This window comes from Staurois parvus, unplaced genomic scaffold, assembly GCF_062004578.1.
Source record: "Staurois parvus isolate SC_StPar_1 unplaced genomic scaffold, SC_StPar_1.0 ptg001130l, whole genome shotgun sequence".
Classification (NCBI taxonomy): domain Eukaryota; kingdom Metazoa; phylum Chordata; class Amphibia; order Anura; family Ranidae; genus Staurois; species Staurois parvus.
In genome coordinates, this window is record NW_028318926.1 from 1,511,291 (window position 1) to 1,529,493 (window position 18,203).

General features: G+C 49.1%; 21 non-coding genes across 21 annotated transcripts; 7 read left to right on the plus strand and 14 right to left on the minus strand.

The window, feature by feature from the left end:
- Positions 1 to 459: 459 nt before the first annotated feature.
- On the minus strand, positions 460 to 532 carry TRNAA-AGC (transfer RNA alanine (anticodon AGC)). Its single transcript has one exon. It is a non-coding gene; the product is annotated as a tRNA-Ala (tRNA).
- Positions 533 to 1,421: 889 nt separating this feature from the next.
- On the minus strand, positions 1,422 to 1,492 carry TRNAG-GCC (transfer RNA glycine (anticodon GCC)). Its single transcript has one exon. It is a non-coding gene; the product is annotated as a tRNA-Gly (tRNA).
- A 583-nt stretch (positions 1,493 to 2,075) lies between these two features.
- Positions 2,076 to 2,147, plus strand: TRNAM-CAU (transfer RNA methionine (anticodon CAU)). Its single transcript has one exon. It is a non-coding gene; the product is annotated as a tRNA-Met (tRNA).
- Positions 2,148 to 3,116: 969 nt separating this feature from the next.
- On the minus strand, positions 3,117 to 3,189 carry TRNAA-AGC (transfer RNA alanine (anticodon AGC)). Its single transcript has one exon. It is a non-coding gene; the product is annotated as a tRNA-Ala (tRNA).
- An 889-nt stretch (positions 3,190 to 4,078) lies between these two features.
- On the minus strand, positions 4,079 to 4,149 carry TRNAG-GCC (transfer RNA glycine (anticodon GCC)). Its single transcript has one exon. It is a non-coding gene; the product is annotated as a tRNA-Gly (tRNA).
- Positions 4,150 to 4,732: 583 nt separating this feature from the next.
- Positions 4,733 to 4,804, plus strand: TRNAM-CAU (transfer RNA methionine (anticodon CAU)). Its single transcript has one exon. It is a non-coding gene; the product is annotated as a tRNA-Met (tRNA).
- Positions 4,805 to 5,773: 969 nt separating this feature from the next.
- Positions 5,774 to 5,846, minus strand: TRNAA-AGC (transfer RNA alanine (anticodon AGC)). Its single transcript has one exon. It is a non-coding gene; the product is annotated as a tRNA-Ala (tRNA).
- Positions 5,847 to 6,735: 889 nt separating this feature from the next.
- Positions 6,736 to 6,806, minus strand: TRNAG-GCC (transfer RNA glycine (anticodon GCC)). Its single transcript has one exon. It is a non-coding gene; the product is annotated as a tRNA-Gly (tRNA).
- Positions 6,807 to 7,389: 583 nt separating this feature from the next.
- TRNAM-CAU (transfer RNA methionine (anticodon CAU)) lies at positions 7,390 to 7,461 on the plus strand. Its single transcript has one exon. It is a non-coding gene; the product is annotated as a tRNA-Met (tRNA).
- A 969-nt stretch (positions 7,462 to 8,430) lies between these two features.
- Positions 8,431 to 8,503, minus strand: TRNAA-AGC (transfer RNA alanine (anticodon AGC)). The gene has a single exon. It is a non-coding gene; the product is annotated as a tRNA-Ala (tRNA).
- An 889-nt stretch (positions 8,504 to 9,392) lies between these two features.
- On the minus strand, positions 9,393 to 9,463 carry TRNAG-GCC (transfer RNA glycine (anticodon GCC)). The gene has a single exon. It is a non-coding gene; the product is annotated as a tRNA-Gly (tRNA).
- A 583-nt stretch (positions 9,464 to 10,046) lies between these two features.
- On the plus strand, positions 10,047 to 10,118 carry TRNAM-CAU (transfer RNA methionine (anticodon CAU)). The gene has a single exon. It is a non-coding gene; the product is annotated as a tRNA-Met (tRNA).
- Positions 10,119 to 11,087: 969 nt separating this feature from the next.
- Positions 11,088 to 11,160, minus strand: TRNAA-AGC (transfer RNA alanine (anticodon AGC)). The gene has a single exon. It is a non-coding gene; the product is annotated as a tRNA-Ala (tRNA).
- Positions 11,161 to 12,049: 889 nt separating this feature from the next.
- TRNAG-GCC (transfer RNA glycine (anticodon GCC)) lies at positions 12,050 to 12,120 on the minus strand. The gene has a single exon. It is a non-coding gene; the product is annotated as a tRNA-Gly (tRNA).
- A 583-nt stretch (positions 12,121 to 12,703) lies between these two features.
- Positions 12,704 to 12,775, plus strand: TRNAM-CAU (transfer RNA methionine (anticodon CAU)). The gene has a single exon. It is a non-coding gene; the product is annotated as a tRNA-Met (tRNA).
- A 969-nt stretch (positions 12,776 to 13,744) lies between these two features.
- On the minus strand, positions 13,745 to 13,817 carry TRNAA-AGC (transfer RNA alanine (anticodon AGC)). The gene has a single exon. It is a non-coding gene; the product is annotated as a tRNA-Ala (tRNA).
- Positions 13,818 to 14,706: 889 nt separating this feature from the next.
- On the minus strand, positions 14,707 to 14,777 carry TRNAG-GCC (transfer RNA glycine (anticodon GCC)). The gene has a single exon. It is a non-coding gene; the product is annotated as a tRNA-Gly (tRNA).
- A 583-nt stretch (positions 14,778 to 15,360) lies between these two features.
- TRNAM-CAU (transfer RNA methionine (anticodon CAU)) lies at positions 15,361 to 15,432 on the plus strand. Its single transcript has one exon. It is a non-coding gene; the product is annotated as a tRNA-Met (tRNA).
- A 969-nt stretch (positions 15,433 to 16,401) lies between these two features.
- On the minus strand, positions 16,402 to 16,474 carry TRNAA-AGC (transfer RNA alanine (anticodon AGC)). Its single transcript has one exon. It is a non-coding gene; the product is annotated as a tRNA-Ala (tRNA).
- Positions 16,475 to 17,363: 889 nt separating this feature from the next.
- On the minus strand, positions 17,364 to 17,434 carry TRNAG-GCC (transfer RNA glycine (anticodon GCC)). Its single transcript has one exon. It is a non-coding gene; the product is annotated as a tRNA-Gly (tRNA).
- Positions 17,435 to 18,017: 583 nt separating this feature from the next.
- On the plus strand, positions 18,018 to 18,089 carry TRNAM-CAU (transfer RNA methionine (anticodon CAU)). Its single transcript has one exon. It is a non-coding gene; the product is annotated as a tRNA-Met (tRNA).
- The last annotated feature ends 114 nt before the right edge of the window (positions 18,090 to 18,203 follow it).

Below are 18,203 nucleotides of genomic sequence, written 5' to 3' on the forward strand. Positions count from 1 at the left end.
TGGGCAGAAGGCTAGCCCCTAGTTCCCTCCAAAAGCCCTGTTCTGGTTGGGTCTGTGACACTTCTGTGTCAAGGAAGTGGGACGTGATTGTGGTGATAAAACCAGTGGAAACCTCTCAGCTTCTACATGGCACTTGCACTTTTTGCACTAATGGAATATTGTCTCTTGGCCATGGAAGGCTGGCCGTGCTTTGGGTAATAGATTGCTTTGGTCCAACACTGCCTTGCGCGACTTCTGGCAGGCAAAGCAAGCACTTTATGCTTTGTGTTAGTCCTTCTGTGTCAATTTATGGGCTGAAGCCACATCTGCCCGAGAGTGTCAACGCCATGGCACATGTTACGAGGATGACTCCTGCTTGGCCTTTTGACTAGAGAGGCGAGGCTTTTCCCACAGCGCTCAGTGCCGAGCCTGAAGAAAAAAAAAATCCAAAGCAGGTCACCCCACGTGAGGGCTTTCCTTTGGAGGATGCGGGCATTGATCCCGCTACCTCTCGCATGCTAAGCGAGCGCTCTACCACTTGAGCTAATCCCCCTTGGCTCCGGTGCTTTCTTTGCGCTCTCGTTGATCACTGCTCTCTTATGTGCTACGCGGCATAAAGTCCACCATCTGTTTTGTGTAACTGTGTTTCATTCAGCACAGCACAATGCAGCATCCCAGTGCTATATACCACCTGCCAGCAATCAACTCCTTCACTGCCACCAACAATTGCCTCTCTCACTAGCACTGTTGCCAGAGATGCAATCTTCAAGCGCAAAGGATTAAAAATCACCTTTTTACCCCGTACGCTGCTTATTGACATGACACATTAGGTCTACATTCCACAGACTCAAAGCATAGATATATTTCCTCATTTTTTACTACTTGCAGCTTCACATTTAAATGCTGTATATACATCTAAGATCACCCAGAATGCAATCTGGAAACCAACCATCAGATGGCATCAGAACACCTACCACGTTAGATAGCTATATCTCCAGGCACCTCCCCGTGTCAGCATTGATGGGTTAGGCTGTGGCCGCTAGACACCAAGACAGCCTCCATTTTCCCAATTTCAAAGGTTTTCACTCTTCCTCCACAGAGGTCCCTTTTTTCTTTCCTGAGACTTTGGACAGCAGAATCCCTTGGGAAGAAGCTCCTTCTCCAGCCAGTAGCGAGGGTTCTGGTGTTATCCATGGAACCCTTGGTGGCAGAGTGGCACCTCCAAGCATGTCCGTGGGCGACTAACAACCATTTCCTTCGGTATGGCCCCATGGCTTTCCATGATGTCATTTGAAGGAGGTGGTTTCAAAAAGGCTCACACCGACTAGCAGGTTCTAGACAATACACATGAGCCTTGACACCTTCCAAGGTACTGGATATCTGGGGGCGGCGGGATACTGAGCTACCTGTGAGGCGACAGCTGGATAGAAAGTGAGCATAATTGCATTGGCCGGGAATCGAACCCGGGCCTCCCGCGTGGCAGGCGAGAATTCTACCACTGAACCACCAATGCTCTTTGGCAGGACACATGTGGCTTCCCTGGCCTGACAGGTGCTAAAAGGTGCTGCTTTAGGCCATGGTAACCATCTCTGTGAATACATTCAGATGTGGGTCAAGTCCACCCAAAGACATGCCTTTCTTCAGCCGTACACACCACCACTGTGAACATGTAGGACAGCCCATTGCGTCTTTGAGGCTAGAAAGCCTTTCCATTGGAGAAGAAAAGCCCCAAGACTGGGCCAGAGCTTTTTCTAAGTACCTTTGACTTGGGGTTGACTTGTCAAAATCAATGTCAGTGCCTATTAATCTACCTTGCGACTTTGCCGGATGGACCCACTCCCCATTCACATCCGTAGGAGATCTTTAGAGGGGCTCCACATTGGCCTGATGTGAGACTCTGCAAAGTCAATAGGAGCTGCCTGAAACAGAGAGGAACCGATCTTTTCCCATGAAAGCCTTCTATAAGCAGAATGTGGAAAGTGGCCGTGGAGCGGCAGGCGAGGTTGCCTCCCAGCCAAAGAATTTCCTGAAGTTTTTGTCCCGTAGGACCGGTAGCATATTACATCCTCCTATTTTTGCTGGGTCTTCCGGCCTGGAGCAGAGTGGCGCAGCGGAAGCGTGCTGGGCCCATAACCCAGAGGTCGATGGATCGAAACCATCCTCTGCTAAGTTGACCTTTTTCTCTGGCAATCTCTCTTTCTTTGCTTAGGCAAAGGGCTTTCTTTCACCCAGAAAATGCTTTGATTAATCGGGGAGCACACCGCAGACAGCCCGGCAACAAACCCAGCCCTCAATGCGCCAAGTCCCCTACACGTGCTGTCTTTCAGCTCTTTGCTTTCACTTGTCTAATCTGTCCATCCTAAGACAAAACTCATACAATATTCCAACAGTCTGAACTGTGGAATTCATTGATCTATTCATAGATTTCTTGAGGGAGATTGTTGATAAATATTTCTGTCCCAAACAGAGGATCTTCTCCAACCCAGTCTGCACGAGGGCCACCATATTTCCTCTGACCATTGACCTGTACCGGGTTAATATGACATCTTTCCATCCACTCCGCAAGGGAAGATTTATTGTCTTTATACAGAGTTGTAATCCAAGCCTCGCTCTCAGCGTTCATCGCGTTGTTGTCCATCATTGGAGAATGATCTGCTCTCTCCATGGGCCCTAATCAGTGGGCAGAAGGCTAGCCCCTAGTTCCCTCCAAAAGCCCTGTTCTGGTTGGGTCTGTGACACTTCTGTGTCAAGGAAGTGGGACGTGATTGTGGTGATAAAACCAGTGGAAACCTCTCAGCTTCTACATGGCACTTGCACTTTTTGCACTAATGGAATATTGTCTCTTGGCCATGGAAGGCTGGCCGTGCTTTGGGTAATAGATTGCTTTGGTCCAACACTGCCTTGCGCGACTTCTGGCAGGCAAAGCAAGCACTTTATGCTTTGTGTTAGTCCTTCTGTGTCAATTTATGGGCTGAAGCCACATCTGCCCGAGAGTGTCAACGCCATGGCACATGTTACGAGGATGACTCCTGCTTGGCCTTTTGACTAGAGAGGCGAGGCTTTTCCCACAGCGCTCAGTGCCGAGCCTGAAGAAAAAAAAAATCCAAAGCAGGTCACCCCACGTGAGGGCTTTCCTTTGGAGGATGCGGGCATTGATCCCGCTACCTCTCGCATGCTAAGCGAGCGCTCTACCACTTGAGCTAATCCCCCTTGGCTCCGGTGCTTTCTTTGCGCTCTCGTTGATCACTGCTCTTTTATGTGCTACGCGGCATAAAGTCCACCATCTGTTTTGTGTAACTGTGTTTCATTCAGCACAGCACAATGCAGCATCCCAGTGCTATATACCACCTGCCAGCAATCAACTCCTTCACTGCCACCAACAATTGCCTCTCTCACTAGCACTGTTGCCAGAGATGCAATCTTCAAGCGCAAAGGATTAAAAATCACCTTTTTACCCCGTACGCTGCTTATTGACATGACACATTAGGTCTACATTCCACAGACTCAAAGCATAGATATATTTCCTCATTTTTTACTACTTGCAGCTTCACATTTAAATGCTGTATATACATCTAAGATCACCCAGAATGCAATCTGGAAACCAACCATCAGATGGCATCAGAACACCTACCACGTTAGATAGCTATATCTCCAGGCACCTCCCCGTGTCAGCATTGATGGGTTAGGCTGTGGCCGCTAGACACCAAGACAGCCTCCATTTTCCCAATTTCAAAGGTTTTCACTCTTCCTCCACAGAGGTCCCTTTTTTCTTTCCTGAGACTTTGGACAGCAGAATCCCTTGGGAAGAAGCTCCTTCTCCAGCCAGTAGCGAGGGTTCTGGTGTTATCCATGGAACCCTTGGTGGCAGAGTGGCACCTCCAAGCATGTCCGTGGGCGACTAACAACCATTTCCTTCGGTATGGCCCCATGGCTTTCCATGATGTCATTTGAAGGAGGTGGTTTCAAAAAGGCTCACACCGACTAGCAGGTTCTAGACAATACACATGAGCCTTGACACCTTCCAAGGTACTGGATATCTGGGGGCGGCGGGATACTGAGCTACCTGTGAGGCGATAGCTGGATAGAAAGTGAGCATAATTGCATTGGCCGGGAATCGAACCCGGGCCTCCCGCGTGGCAGGCGAGAATTCTACCACTGAACCACCAATGCTCTTTGGCAGGACACATGTGGCTTCCCTGGCCTGACAGGTGCTAAAAGGTGCTGCTTTAGGCCATGGTAACCATCTCTGTGAATACATTCAGATGTGGGTCAAGTCCACCCAAAGACATGCCTTTCTTCAGCCGTACACACCACCACTGTGAACATGTAGGACAGCCCATTGCGTCTTTGAGGCTAGAAAGCCTTTCCATTGGAGAAGAAAAGCCCCAAGACTGGGCCAGAGCTTTTTCTAAGTACCTTTGACTTGGGGTTGACTTGTCAAAATCAATGTCAGTGCCTATTAATCTACCTTGCGACTTTGCCGGATGGACCCACTCCCCATTCACATCCGTAGGAGATCTTTAGAGGGGCTCCACATTGGCCTGATGTGAGACTCTGCAAAGTCAATAGGAGCTGCCTGAAACAGAGAGGAACCGATCTTTTCCCATGAAAGCCTTCTATAAGCAGAATGTGGAAAGTGGCCGTGGAGCGGCAGGCGAGGTTGCCTCCCAGCCAAAGAATTTCCTGAAGTTTTTGTCCCGTAGGACCGGTAGCATATTACATCCTCCTATTTTTGCTGGGTCTTCCGGCCTGGAGCAGAGTGGCGCAGCGGAAGCGTGCTGGGCCCATAACCCAGAGGTCGATGGATCGAAACCATCCTCTGCTAAGTTGACCTTTTTCTCTGGCAATCTCTCTTTCTTTGCTTAGGCAAAGGGCTTTCTTTCACCCAGAAAATGCTTTGATTAATCGGGGAGCACACCGCAGACAGCCCGGCAACAAACCCAGCCCTCAATGCGCCAAGTCCCCTACACGTGCTGTCTTTCAGCTCTTTGCTTTCACTTGTCTAATCTGTCCATCCTAAGACAAAACTCATACAATATTCCAACAGTCTGAACTGTGGAATTCATTGATCTATTCATAGATTTCTTGAGGGAGATTGTTGATAAATATTTCTGTCCCAAACAGAGGATCTTCTCCAACCCAGTCTGCACGAGGGCCACCATATTTCCTCTGACCATTGACCTGTACCGGGTTAATATGACATCTTTCCATCCACTCCGCAAGGGAAGATTTATTGTCTTTATACAGAGTTGTAATCCAAGCCTCGCTCTCAGCGTTCATCGCGTTGTTGTCCATCATTGGAGAATGATCTGCTCTCTCCATGGGCCCTAATCAGTGGGCAGAAGGCTAGCCCCTAGTTCCCTCCAAAAGCCCTGTTCTGGTTGGGTCTGTGACACTTCTGTGTCAAGGAAGTGGGACGTGATTGTGGTGATAAAACCAGTGGAAACCTCTCAGCTTCTACATGGCACTTGCACTTTTTGCACTAATGGAATATTGTCTCTTGGCCATGGAAGGCTGGCCGTGCTTTGGGTAATAGATTGCTTTGGTCCAACACTGCCTTGCGCGACTTCTGGCAGGCAAAGCAAGCACTTTATGCTTTGTGTTAGTCCTTCTGTGTCAATTTATGGGCTGAAGCCACATCTGCCCGAGAGTGTCAACGCCATGGCACATGTTACGAGGATGACTCCTGCTTGGCCTTTTGACTAGAGAGGCGAGGCTTTTCCCACAGCGCTCAGTGCCGAGCCTGAAGAAAAAAAAAATCCAAAGCAGGTCACCCCACGTGAGGGCTTTCCTTTGGAGGATGCGGGCATTGATCCCGCTACCTCTCGCATGCTAAGCGAGCGCTCTACCACTTGAGCTAATCCCCCTTGGCTCCGGTGCTTTCTTTGCGCTCTCGTTGATCACTGCTCTTTTATGTGCTACGCGGCATAAAGTCCACCATCTGTTTTGTGTAACTGTGTTTCATTCAGCACAGCACAATGCAGCATCCCAGTGCTATATACCACCTGCCAGCAATCAACTCCTTCACTGCCACCAACAATTGCCTCTCTCACTAGCACTGTTGCCAGAGATGCAATCTTCAAGCGCAAAGGATTAAAAATCACCTTTTTACCCCGTACGCTGCTTATTGACATGACACATTAGGTCTACATTCCACAGACTCAAAGCATAGATATATTTCCTCATTTTTTACTACTTGCAGCTTCACATTTAAATGCTGTATATACATCTAAGATCACCCAGAATGCAATCTGGAAACCAACCATCAGATGGCATCAGAACACCTACCACGTTAGATAGCTATATCTCCAGGCACCTCCCCGTGTCAGCATTGATGGGTTAGGCTGTGGCCGCTAGACACCAAGACAGCCTCCATTTTCCCAATTTCAAAGGTTTTCACTCTTCCTCCACAGAGGTCCCTTTTTTCTTTCCTGAGACTTTGGACAGCAGAATCCCTTGGGAAGAAGCTCCTTCTCCAGCCAGTAGCGAGGGTTCTGGTGTTATCCATGGAACCCTTGGTGGCAGAGTGGCACCTCCAAGCATGTCCGTGGGCGACTAACAACCATTTCCTTCGGTATGGCCCCATGGCTTTCCATGATGTCATTTGAAGGAGGTGGTTTCAAAAAGGCTCACACCGACTAGCAGGTTCTAGACAATACACATGAGCCTTGACACCTTCCAAGGTACTGGATATCTGGGGGCGGCGGGATACTGAGCTACCTGTGAGGCGATAGCTGGATAGAAAGTGAGCATACTTGCATTGGCCGGGAATCGAACCCGGGCCTCCCGCGTGGCAGGCGAGAATTCTACCACTGAACCACCAATGCTCTTTGGCAGGACACATGTGGCTTCCCTGGCCTGACAGGTGCTAAAAGGTGCTGCTTTAGGCCATGGTAACCATCTCTGTGAATACATTCAGATGTGGGTCAAGTCCACCCAAAGACATGCCTTTCTTCAGCCGTACACACCACCACTGTGAACATGTAGGACAGCCCATTGCGTCTTTGAGGCTAGAAAGCCTTTCCATTGGAGAAGAAAAGCCCCAAGACTGGGCCAGAGCTTTTTCTAAGTACCTTTGACTTGGGGTTGACTTGTCAAAATCAATGTCAGTGCCTATTAATCTACCTTGCGACTTTGCCGGATGGACCCACTCCCCATTCACATCCGTAGGAGATCTTTAGAGGGGCTCCACATTGGCCTGATGTGAGACTCTGCAAAGTCAATAGGAGCTGCCTGAAACAGAGAGGAACCGATCTTTTCCCATGAAAGCCTTCTATAAGCAGAATGTGGAAAGTGGCCGTGGAGCGGCAGGCGAGGTTGCCTCCCAGCCAAAGAATTTCCTGAAGTTTTTGTCCCGTAGGACCGGTAGCATATTACATCCTCCTATTTTTGCTGGGTCTTCCGGCCTGGAGCAGAGTGGCGCAGCGGAAGCGTGCTGGGCCCATAACCCAGAGGTCGATGGATCGAAACCATCCTCTGCTAAGTTGACCTTTTTCTCTGGCAATCTCTCTTTCTTTGCTTAGGCAAAGGGCTTTCTTTCACCCAGAAAATGCTTTGATTAATCGGGGAGCACACCGCAGACAGCCCGGCAACAAACCCAGCCCTCAATGCGCCAAGTCCCCTACACGTGCTGTCTTTCAGCTCTTTGCTTTCACTTGTCTAATCTGTCCATCCTAAGACAAAACTCATACAATATTCCAACAGTCTGAACTGTGGAATTCATTGATGTATTCATAGATTTCTTGAGGGAGATTGTTGATAAATATTTCTGTCCCAAACAGAGGATCTTCTCCAACCCAGTCTGCACGAGGGCCACCATATTTCCTCTGACCATTGACCTGTACCGGGTTAATATGACATCTTTCCATCCACTCCGCAAGGGAAGATTTATTGTCTTTATACAGAGTTGTAATCCAAGCCTCGCTCTCAGCGTTCATCGCGTTGTTGTCCATCATTGGAGAATGATCTGCTCTCTCCATGGGCCCTAATCAGTGGGCAGAAGGCTAGCCCCTAGTTCCCTCCAAAAGCCCTGTTCTGGTTGGGTCTGTGACACTTCTGTGTCAAGGAAGTGGGACGTGATTGTGGTGATAAAACCAGTGGAAACCTCTCAGCTTCTACATGGCACTTGCACTTTTTGCACTAATGGAATATTGTCTCTTGGCCATGGAAGGCTGGCCGTGCTTTGGGTAATAGATTGCTTTGGTCCAACACTGCCTTGCGCGACTTCTGGCAGGCAAAGCAAGCACTTTATGCTTTGTGTTAGTCCTTCTGTGTCAATTTATGGGCTGAAGCCACATCTGCCCGAGAGTGTCAACGCCATGGCACATGTTACGAGGATGACTCCTGCTTGGCCTTTTGACTAGAGAGGCGAGGCTTTTCCCACAGCGCTCAGTGCCGAGCCTGAAGAAAAAAAAAATCCAAAGCAGGTCACCCCACGTGAGGGCTTTCCTTTGGAGGATGCGGGCATTGATCCCGCTACCTCTCGCATGCTAAGCGAGCGCTCTACCACTTGAGCTAATCCCCCTTGGCTCCGGTGCTTTCTTTGCGCTCTCGTTGATCACTGCTCTCTTATGTGCTACGCGGCATAAAGTCCACCATCTGTTTTGTGTAACTGTGTTTCATTCAGCACAGCACAATGCAGCATCCCAGTGCTATATACCACCTGCCAGCAATCAACTCCTTCACTGCCACCAACAATTGCCTCTCTCACTAGCACTGTTGCCAGAGATGCAATCTTCAAGCGCAAAGGATTAAAAATCACCTTTTTACCCCGTACGCTGCTTATTGACATGACACATTAGGTCTACATTCCACAGACTCAAAGCATAGATATATTTCCTCATTTTTTACTACTTGCAGCTTCACATTTAAATGCTGTATATACATCTAAGATCACCCAGAATGCAATCTGGAAACCAACCATCAGATGGCATCAGAACACCTACCACGTTAGATAGCTATATCTCCAGGCACCTCCCCGTGTCAGCATTGATGGGTTAGGCTGTGGCCGCTAGATACCAAGACAGCCTCCATTTTCCCAATTTCAAAGGTTTTCACTCTTCCTCCACAGAGGTCCCTTTTTTCTTTCCTGAGACTTTGGACAGCAGAATCCCTTGGGAAGAAGCTCCTTCTCCAGCCAGTAGCGAGGGTTCTGGTGTTATCCATGGAACCCTTGGTGGCAGAGTGGCACCTCCAAGCATGTCCGTGGGCGACTAACAACCATTTCCTTCGGTATGGCCCCATGGCTTTCCATGATGTCATTTGAAGGAGGTGGTTTCAAAAAGGCTCACACCGACTAGCAGGTTCTAGACAATACACATGAGCCTTGACACCTTCCAAGGTACTGGATATCTGGGGGCGGCGGGATACTGAGCTACCTGTGAGGCGATAGCTGGATAGAAAGTGAGCATAATTGCATTGGCCGGGAATCGAACCCGGGCCTCCCGCGTGGCAGGCGAGAATTCTACCACTGAACCACCAATGCTCTTTGGCAGGACACATGTGGCTTCCCTGGCCTGACAGGTGCTAAAAGGTGCTGCTTTAGGCCATGGTAACCATCTCTGTGAATACATTCAGATGTGGGTCAAGTCCACCCAAAGACATGCCTTTCTTCAGCCGTACACACCACCACTGTGAACATGTAGGACAGCCCATTGCGTCTTTGAGGCTAGAAAGCCTTTCCATTGGAGAAGAAAAGCCCCAAGACTGGGCCAGAGCTTTTTCTAAGTACCTTTGACTTGGGGTTGACTTGTCAAAATCAATGTCAGTGCCTATTAATCTACCTTGCGACTTTGCCGGATGGACCCACTCCCCATTCACATCCGTAGGAGATCTTTAGAGGGGCTCCACATTGGCCTGATGTGAGACTCTGCAAAGTCAATAGGAGCTGCCTGAAACAGAGAGGAACCGATCTTTTCCCATGAAAGCCTTCTATAAGCAGAATGTGGAAAGTGGCCGTGGAGCGGCAGGCGAGGTTGCCTCCCAGCCAAAGAATTTCCTGAAGTTTTTGTCCCGTAGGACCGGTAGCATATTACATCCTCCTATTTTTGCTGGGTCTTCCGGCCTGGAGCAGAGTGGCGCAGCGGAAGCGTGCTGGGCCCATAACCCAGAGGTCGATGGATCGAAACCATCCTCTGCTAAGTTGACCTTTTTCTCTGGCAATCTCTCTTTCTTTGCTTAGGCAAAGGGCTTTCTTTCACCCAGAAAATGCTTTGATTAATCGGGGAGCACACCGCAGACAGCCCGGCAACAAACCCAGCCCTCAATGCGCCAAGTCCCCTACACGTGCTGTCTTTCAGCTCTTTGCTTTCACTTGTCTAATCTGTCCATCCTAAGACAAAACTCATACAATATTCCAACAGTCTGAACTGTGGAATTCATTGATCTATTCATAGATTTCTTGAGGGAGATTGTTGATAAATATTTCTGTCCCAAACAGAGGATCTTCTCCAACCCAGTCTGCACGAGGGCCACCATATTTCCTCTGACCATTGACCTGTACCGGGTTAATATGACATCTTTCCATCCACTCCGCAAGGGAAGATTTATTGTCTTTATACAGAGTTGTAATCCAAGCCTCGCTCTCAGCGTTCATCGCGTTGTTGTCCATCATTGGAGAATGATCTGCTCTCTCCATGGGCCCTAATCAGTGGGCAGAAGGCTAGCCCCTAGTTCCCTCCAAAAGCCCTGTTCTGGTTGGGTCTGTGACACTTCTGTGTCAAGGAAGTGGGACGTGATTGTGGTGATAAAACCAGTGGAAACCTCTCAGCTTCTACATGGCACTTGCACTTTTTGCACTAATGGAATATTGTCTCTTGGCCATGGAAGGCTGGCCGTGCTTTGGGTAATAGATTGCTTTGGTCCAACACTGCCTTGCGCGACTTCTGGCAGGCAAAGCAAGCACTTTATGCTTTGTGTTAGTCCTTCTGTGTCAATTTATGGGCTGAAGCCACATCTGCCCGAGAGTGTCAACGCCATGGCACATGTTACGAGGATGACTCCTGCTTGGCCTTTTGACTAGAGAGGCGAGGCTTTTCCCACAGCGCTCAGTGCCGAGCCTGAAGAAAAAAAAAATCCAAAGCAGGTCACCCCACGTGAGGGCTTTCCTTTGGAGGATGCGGGCATTGATCCCGCTACCTCTCGCATGCTAAGCGAGCGCTCTACCACTTGAGCTAATCCCCCTTGGCTCCGGTGCTTTCTTTGCGCTCTCGTTGATCACTGCTCTCTTATGTGCTACGCGGCATAAAGTCCACCATCTGTTTTGTGTAACTGTGTTTCATTCAGCACAGCACAATGCAGCATCCCAGTGCTATATACCACCTGCCAGCAATCAACTCCTTCACTGCCACCAACAATTGCCTCTCTCACTAGCACTGTTGCCAGAGATGCAATCTTCAAGCGCAAAGGATTAAAAATCACCTTTTTACCCCGTACGCTGCTTATTGACATGACACATTAGGTCTACATTCCACAGACTCAAAGCATAGATATATTTCCTCATTTTTTACTACTTGCAGCTTCACATTTAAATGCTGTATATACATCTAAGATCACCCAGAATGCAATCTGGAAACCAACCATCAGATGGCATCAGAACACCTACCACGTTAGATAGCTATATCTCCAGGCACCTCCCCGTGTCAGCATTGATGGGTTAGGCTGTGGCCGCTAGATACCAAGACAGCCTCCATTTTCCCAATTTCAAAGGTTTTCACTCTTCCTCCACAGAGGTCCCTTTTTTCTTTCCTGAGACTTTGGACAGCAGAATCCCTTGGGAAGAAGCTCCTTCTCCAGCCAGTAGCGAGGGTTCTGGTGTTATCCATGGAACCCTTGGTGGCAGAGTGGCACCTCCAAGCATGTCCGTGGGCGACTAACAACCATTTCCTTCGGTATGGCCCCATGGCTTTCCATGATGTCATTTGAAGGAGGTGGTTTCAAAAAGGCTCACACCGACTAGCAGGTTCTAGACAATACACATGAGCCTTGACACCTTCCAAGGTACTGGATATCTGGGGGCGGCGGGATACTGAGCTACCTGTGAGGCGATAGCTGGATAGAAAGTGAGCATACTTGCATTGGCCGGGAATCGAACCCGGGCCTCCCGCGTGGCAGGCGAGAATTCTACCACTGAACCACCAATGCTCTTTGGCAGGACACATGTGGCTTCCCTGGCCTGACAGGTGCTAAAAGGTGCTGCTTTAGGCCATGGTAACCATCTCTGTGAATACATTCAGATGTGGGTCAAGTCCACCCAAAGACATGCCTTTCTTCAGCCGTACACACCACCACTGTGAACATGTAGGACAGCCCATTGCGTCTTTGAGGCTAGAAAGCCTTTCCATTGGAGAAGAAAAGCCCCAAGACTGGGCCAGAGCTTTTTCTAAGTACCTTTGACTTGGGGTTGACTTGTCAAAATCAATGTCAGTGCCTATTAATCTACCTTGCGACTTTGCCGGATGGACCCACTCCCCATTCACATCCGTAGGAGATCTTTAGAGGGGCTCCACATTGGCCTGATGTGAGACTCTGCAAAGTCAATAGGAGCTGCCTGAAACAGAGAGGAACCGATCTTTTCCCATGAAAGCCTTCTATAAGCAGAATGTGGAAAGTGGCCGTGGAGCGGCAGGCGAGGTTGCCTCCCAGCCAAAGAATTTCCTGAAGTTTTTGTCCCGTAGGACCGGTAGCATATTACATCCTCCTATTTTTGCTGGGTCTTCCGGCCTGGAGCAGAGTGGCGCAGCGGAAGCGTGCTGGGCCCATAACCCAGAGGTCGATGGATCGAAACCATCCTCTGCTAAGTTGACCTTTTTCTCTGGCAATCTCTCTTTCTTTGCTTAGGCAAAGGGCTTTCTTTCACCCAGAAAATGCTTTGATTAATCGGGGAGCACACCGCAGACAGCCCGGCAACAAACCCAGCCCTCAATGCGCCAAGTCCCCTACACGTGCTGTCTTTCAGCTCTTTGCTTTCACTTGTCTAATCTGTCCATCCTAAGACAAAACTCATACAATATTCCAACAGTCTGAACTGTGGAATTCATTGATCTATTCATAGATTTCTTGAGGGAGATTGTTGATAAATATTTCTGTCCCAAACAGAGGATCTTCTCCAACCCAGTCTGCACGAGGGCCACCATATTTCCTCTGACCATTGACCTGTACCGGGTTAATATGACATCTTTCCATCCACTCCGCAAGGGAAGATTTATTGTCTTTATACAGAGTTGTAATCCAAGCCTCGCTCTCAGCGTTCATCGCGTTGTTGTCCATCATTGGAGAATGATCTGCTCTCTCCATGGGCCCTAATCAGTGGGCAGAAGGCTAGCCCCTAGTTCCCTCCAAAAGCCCTGTTCTGGTTGGGTCTGTGACACTTCTGTGTCAAGGAAGTGGGACGTGATTGTGGTGATAAAACCAGTGGAAACCTCTCAGCTTCTACATGGCACTTGCACTTTTTGCACTAATGGAATATTGTCTCTTGGCCATGGAAGGCTGGCCGTGCTTTGGGTAATAGATTGCTTTGGTCCAACACTGCCTTGCGCGACTTCTGGCAGGCAAAGCAAGCACTTTATGCTTTGTGTTAGTCCTTCTGTGTCAATTTATGGGCTGAAGCCACATCTGCCCGAGAGTGTCAACGCCATGGCACATGTTACGAGGATGACTCCTGCTTGGCCTTTTGACTAGAGAGGCGAGGCTTTTCCCACAGCGCTCAGTGCCGAGCCTGAAGAAAAAAAAAATCCAAAGCAGGTCACCCCACGTGAGGGCTTTCCTTTGGAGGATGCGGGCATTGATCCCGCTACCTCTCGCATGCTAAGCGAGCGCTCTACCACTTGAGCTAATCCCCCTTGGCTCCGGTGCTTTCTTTGCGCTCTCGTTGATCACTGCTCTCTTATGTGCTACGCGGCATAAAGTCCACCATCTGTTTTGTGTAACTGTGTTTCATTCAGCACAGCACAATGCAGCATCCCAGTGCTATATACCACCTGCCAGCAATCAACTCCTTCACTGCCACCAACAATTGCCTCTCTCACTAGCACTGTTGCCAGAGATGCAATCTTCAAGCGCAAAGGATTAAAAATCACCTTTTTACCCCGTACGCTGCTTATTGACATGACACATTAGGTCTACATTCCACAGACTCAAAGCATAGATATATTTCCTCATTTTTTACTACTTGCAGCTTCACATTTAAATGCTGTATATACATCTAAGATCACCCAGAATGCAATCTGGAAACCAACCATCAGATGGCATCAGAACACCTACCACGTTAGATAGCTATATCTCCAGGCACCTCCCCGTGTCAGCATTGATGGGTTAGGCTGTGGCCGCTAGATACCAAGACAGCCTCCATTTTCCCAATTTCAAAGGTTTTCACTCTTCCTCCACAGAGGTCCCTTTTTTCTTTCCTGAGACTTTGGACAGCAGAATCCCTTGGGAAGAAGCTCCTTCTCCAGCCAGTAGCGAGGGTTCTGGTGTTATCCATGGAACCCTTGGTGGCAGAGTGGCACCTCCAAGCATGTCCGTGGGCGACTAACAACCATTTCCTTCGGTATGGCCCCATGGCTTTCCATGATGTCATTTGAAGGAGGTGGTTTCAAAAAGGCTCACACCGACTAGCAGGTTCTAGACAATACACATGAGCCTTGACACCTTCCAAGGTACTGGATATCTGGGGGCGGCGGGATACTGAGCTACCTGTGAGGCGATAGCTGGATAGAAAGTGAGCATAATTGCATTGGCCGGGAATCGAACCCGGGCCTCCCGCGTGGCAGGCGAGAATTCTACCACTGAACCACCAATGCTCTTTGGCAGGACACATGTGGCTTCCCTGGCCTGACAGGTGCTAAAAGGTGCTGCTTTAGGCCATGGTAACCATCTCTGTGAATACATTCAGATGTGGGTCAAGTCCACCCAAAGACATGCCTTTCTTCAGCCGTACACACCACCACTGTGAACATGTAGGACAGCCCATTGCGTCTTTGAGGCTAGAAAGCCTTTCCATTGGAGAAGAAAAGCCCCAAGACTGGGCCAGAGCTTTTTCTAAGTACCTTTGACTTGGGGTTGACTTGTCAAAATCAATGTCAGTGCCTATTAATCTACCTTGCGACTTTGCCGGATGGACCCACTCCCCATTCACATCCGTAGGAGATCTTTAGAGGGGCTCCACATTGGCCTGATGTGAGACTCTGCAAAGTCAATAGGAGCTGCCTGAAACAGAGAGGAACCGATCTTTTCCCATGAAAGCCTTCTATAAGCAGAATGTGGAAAGTGGCCGTGGAGCGGCAGGCGAGGTTGCCTCCCAGCCAAAGAATTTCCTGAAGTTTTTGTCCCGTAGGACCGGTAGCATATTACATCCTCCTATTTTTGCTGGGTCTTCCGGCCTGGAGCAGAGTGGCGCAGCGGAAGCGTGCTGGGCCCATAACCCAGAGGTCGATGGATCGAAACCATCCTCTGCTAAGTTGACCTTTTTCTCTGGCAATCTCTCTTTCTTTGCTTAGGCAAAGGGCTTTCTTTCACCCAGAAAATGCTTTGATTAATCGGGGAGCACACCGCAGACAGCCCGGCAACAAACCCAGCCCTCAATGCGCCAAGTCCCCTACACGTGCTGTCTTTCAGCTCTTTGCTTTCACTTGTCTAATCTGTCCATCCTAAGACAAAACTCATACAATATTCCAACAGTCTGAACTGTGGAATTCATTGATCTATTCATAGATTTCTTGAGGGAGATTGTTGATAAATATTTCTGTCCCAAACAGAGGATCTTCTCCAACCCAGTCTGCACGAGGGCCACCATATTTCCTCTGACCATTGACCTGTACCGGGTTAATATGACATCTTTCCATCCACTCCGCAAGGGAAGATTTATTGTCTTTATACAGAGTTGTAATCCAAGCCTCGCTCTCAGCGTTCATCGCGTTGTTGTCCATCATTGGAGAATGATCTGCTCTCTCCATGGGCCCTAATCAGTGGGCAGAAGGCTAGCCCCTAGTTCCCTCCAAAAGCCCTGTTCTGGTTGGGTCTGTGACACTTCTGTGTCAAGGAAGTGGGACGTGATTGTGGTGATAAAACCAGTGGAAACCTCTCAGCTTCTACATGGCACTTGCACTTTTTGCACTAATGGAATATTGTCTCTTGGCCATGGAAGGCTGGCCGTGCTTTGGGTAATAGATTGCTTTGGTCCAACACTGCCTTGCGCGACTTCTGGAAGGCAAAGCAAGCACTTTATGCTTTGTGTTAGTCCTTCTGTGTCAATTTATGGGCTGAAGCCACATCTGCCCGAGAGTGTCAACGCCATGGCACATGTTACGAGGATGACTCCTGCTTGGCCTTTTGACTAGAGAGGCGAGGCTTTTCCCACAGCGCTCAGTGCCGAGCCTGAAGAAAAAAAAAATCCAAAGCAGGTCACCCCACGTGAGGGCTTTCCTTTGGAGGATGCGGGCATTGATCCCGCTACCTCTCGCATGCTAAGCGAGCGCTCTACCACTTGAGCTAATCCCCCTTGGCTCCGGTGCTTTCTTTGCGCTCTCGTTGATCACTGCTCTCTTATGTGCTACGCGGCATAAAGTCCACCATCTGTTTTGTGTAACTGTGTTTCATTCAGCACAGCACAATGCAGCATCCCAGTGCTATATACCACCTGCCAGCAATCAACTCCTTCACTGCCACCAACAATTGCCTCTCTCACTAGCACTGTTGCCAGAGATGCAATCTTCAAGCGCAAAGGATTAAAAATCACCTTTTTACCCCGTACGCTGCTTATTGACATGACACATTAGGTCTACATTCCACAGACTCAAAGCATAGATATATTTCCTCATTTTTTACTACTTGCAGCTTCACATTTAAATGCTGTATATACATCTAAGATCACCCAGAATGCAATCTGGAAACCAACCATCAGATGGCATCAGAACACCTACCACGTTAGATAGCTATATCTCCAGGCACCTCCCCATGTCAGCATTGATGGGTTAGGCTGTGGCCGCTAGATACCAAGACAGCCTCCATTTTCCCAATTTCAAAGGTTTTCACTCTTCCTCCACAGAGGTCCCTTTTTTCTTTCCTGAGACTTTGGACAGCAGAATCCCTTGGGAAGAAGCTCCTTCTCCAGCCAGTAGCGAGGGTTCTGGTGTTATCCATGGAACCCTTGGTGGCAGAGTGGCACCTCCAAGCATGTCCGTGGGCGACTAACAACCATTTCCTTCGGTATGGCCCCATGGCTTTCCATGATGTCATTTGAAGGAGGTGGTTTCAAAAAGGCTCACACCGACTAGCAGGTTCTAGACAATACACATGAGCCTTGACACCTTCCAAGGTACTGGATATCTGGGGGCGGCGGGATACTGAGCTACCTGTGAGGCGATAGCTGGATAGAAAGTGAGCATAATTGCATTGGCCGGGAATCGAACCCGGGCCTCCCGCGTGGCAGGCGAGAATTCTACCACTGAACCACCAATGCTCTTTGGCAGGACACATGTGGCTTCCCTGGCCTGACAGGTGCTAAAAGGTGCTGCTTTAGGCCATGGTAACCATCTCTGTGAATACATTCAGATGTGGGTCAAGTCCACCCAAAGACATGCCTTTCTTCAGCCGTACACACCACCACTGTGAACATGTAGGACAGCCCATTGCGTCTTTGAGGCTAGAAAGCCTTTCCATTGGAGAAGAAAAGCCCCAAGACTGGGCCAGAGCTTTTTCTAAGTACCTTTGACTTGGGGTTGACTTGTCAAAATCAATGTCAGTGCCTATTAATCTACCTTGCGACTTTGCCGGATGGACCCACTCCCCATTCACATCCGTAGGAGATCTTTAGAGGGGCTCCACATTGGCCTGATGTGAGACTCTGCAAAGTCAATAGGAGCTGCCTGAAACAGAGAGGAACCGATCTTTTCCCATGAAAGCCTTCTATAAGCAGAATGTGGAAAGTGGCCGTGGAGCGGCAGGCGAGGTTGCCTCCCAGCCAAAGAATTTCCTGAAGTTTTTGTCCCGTAGGACCGGTAGCATATTACATCCTCCTATTTTTGCTGGGTCTTCCGGCCTGGAGCAGAGTGGCGCAGCGGAAGCGTGCTGGGCCCATAACCCAGAGGTCGATGGATCGAAACCATCCTCTGCTAAGTTGACCTTTTTCTCTGGCAATCTCTCTTTCTTTGCTTAGGCAAAGGGCTTTCTTTCACCCAGAAAATGCTTTGATTAATCGGGGAGCACACCGCAGACAGCCCGGCAACAAA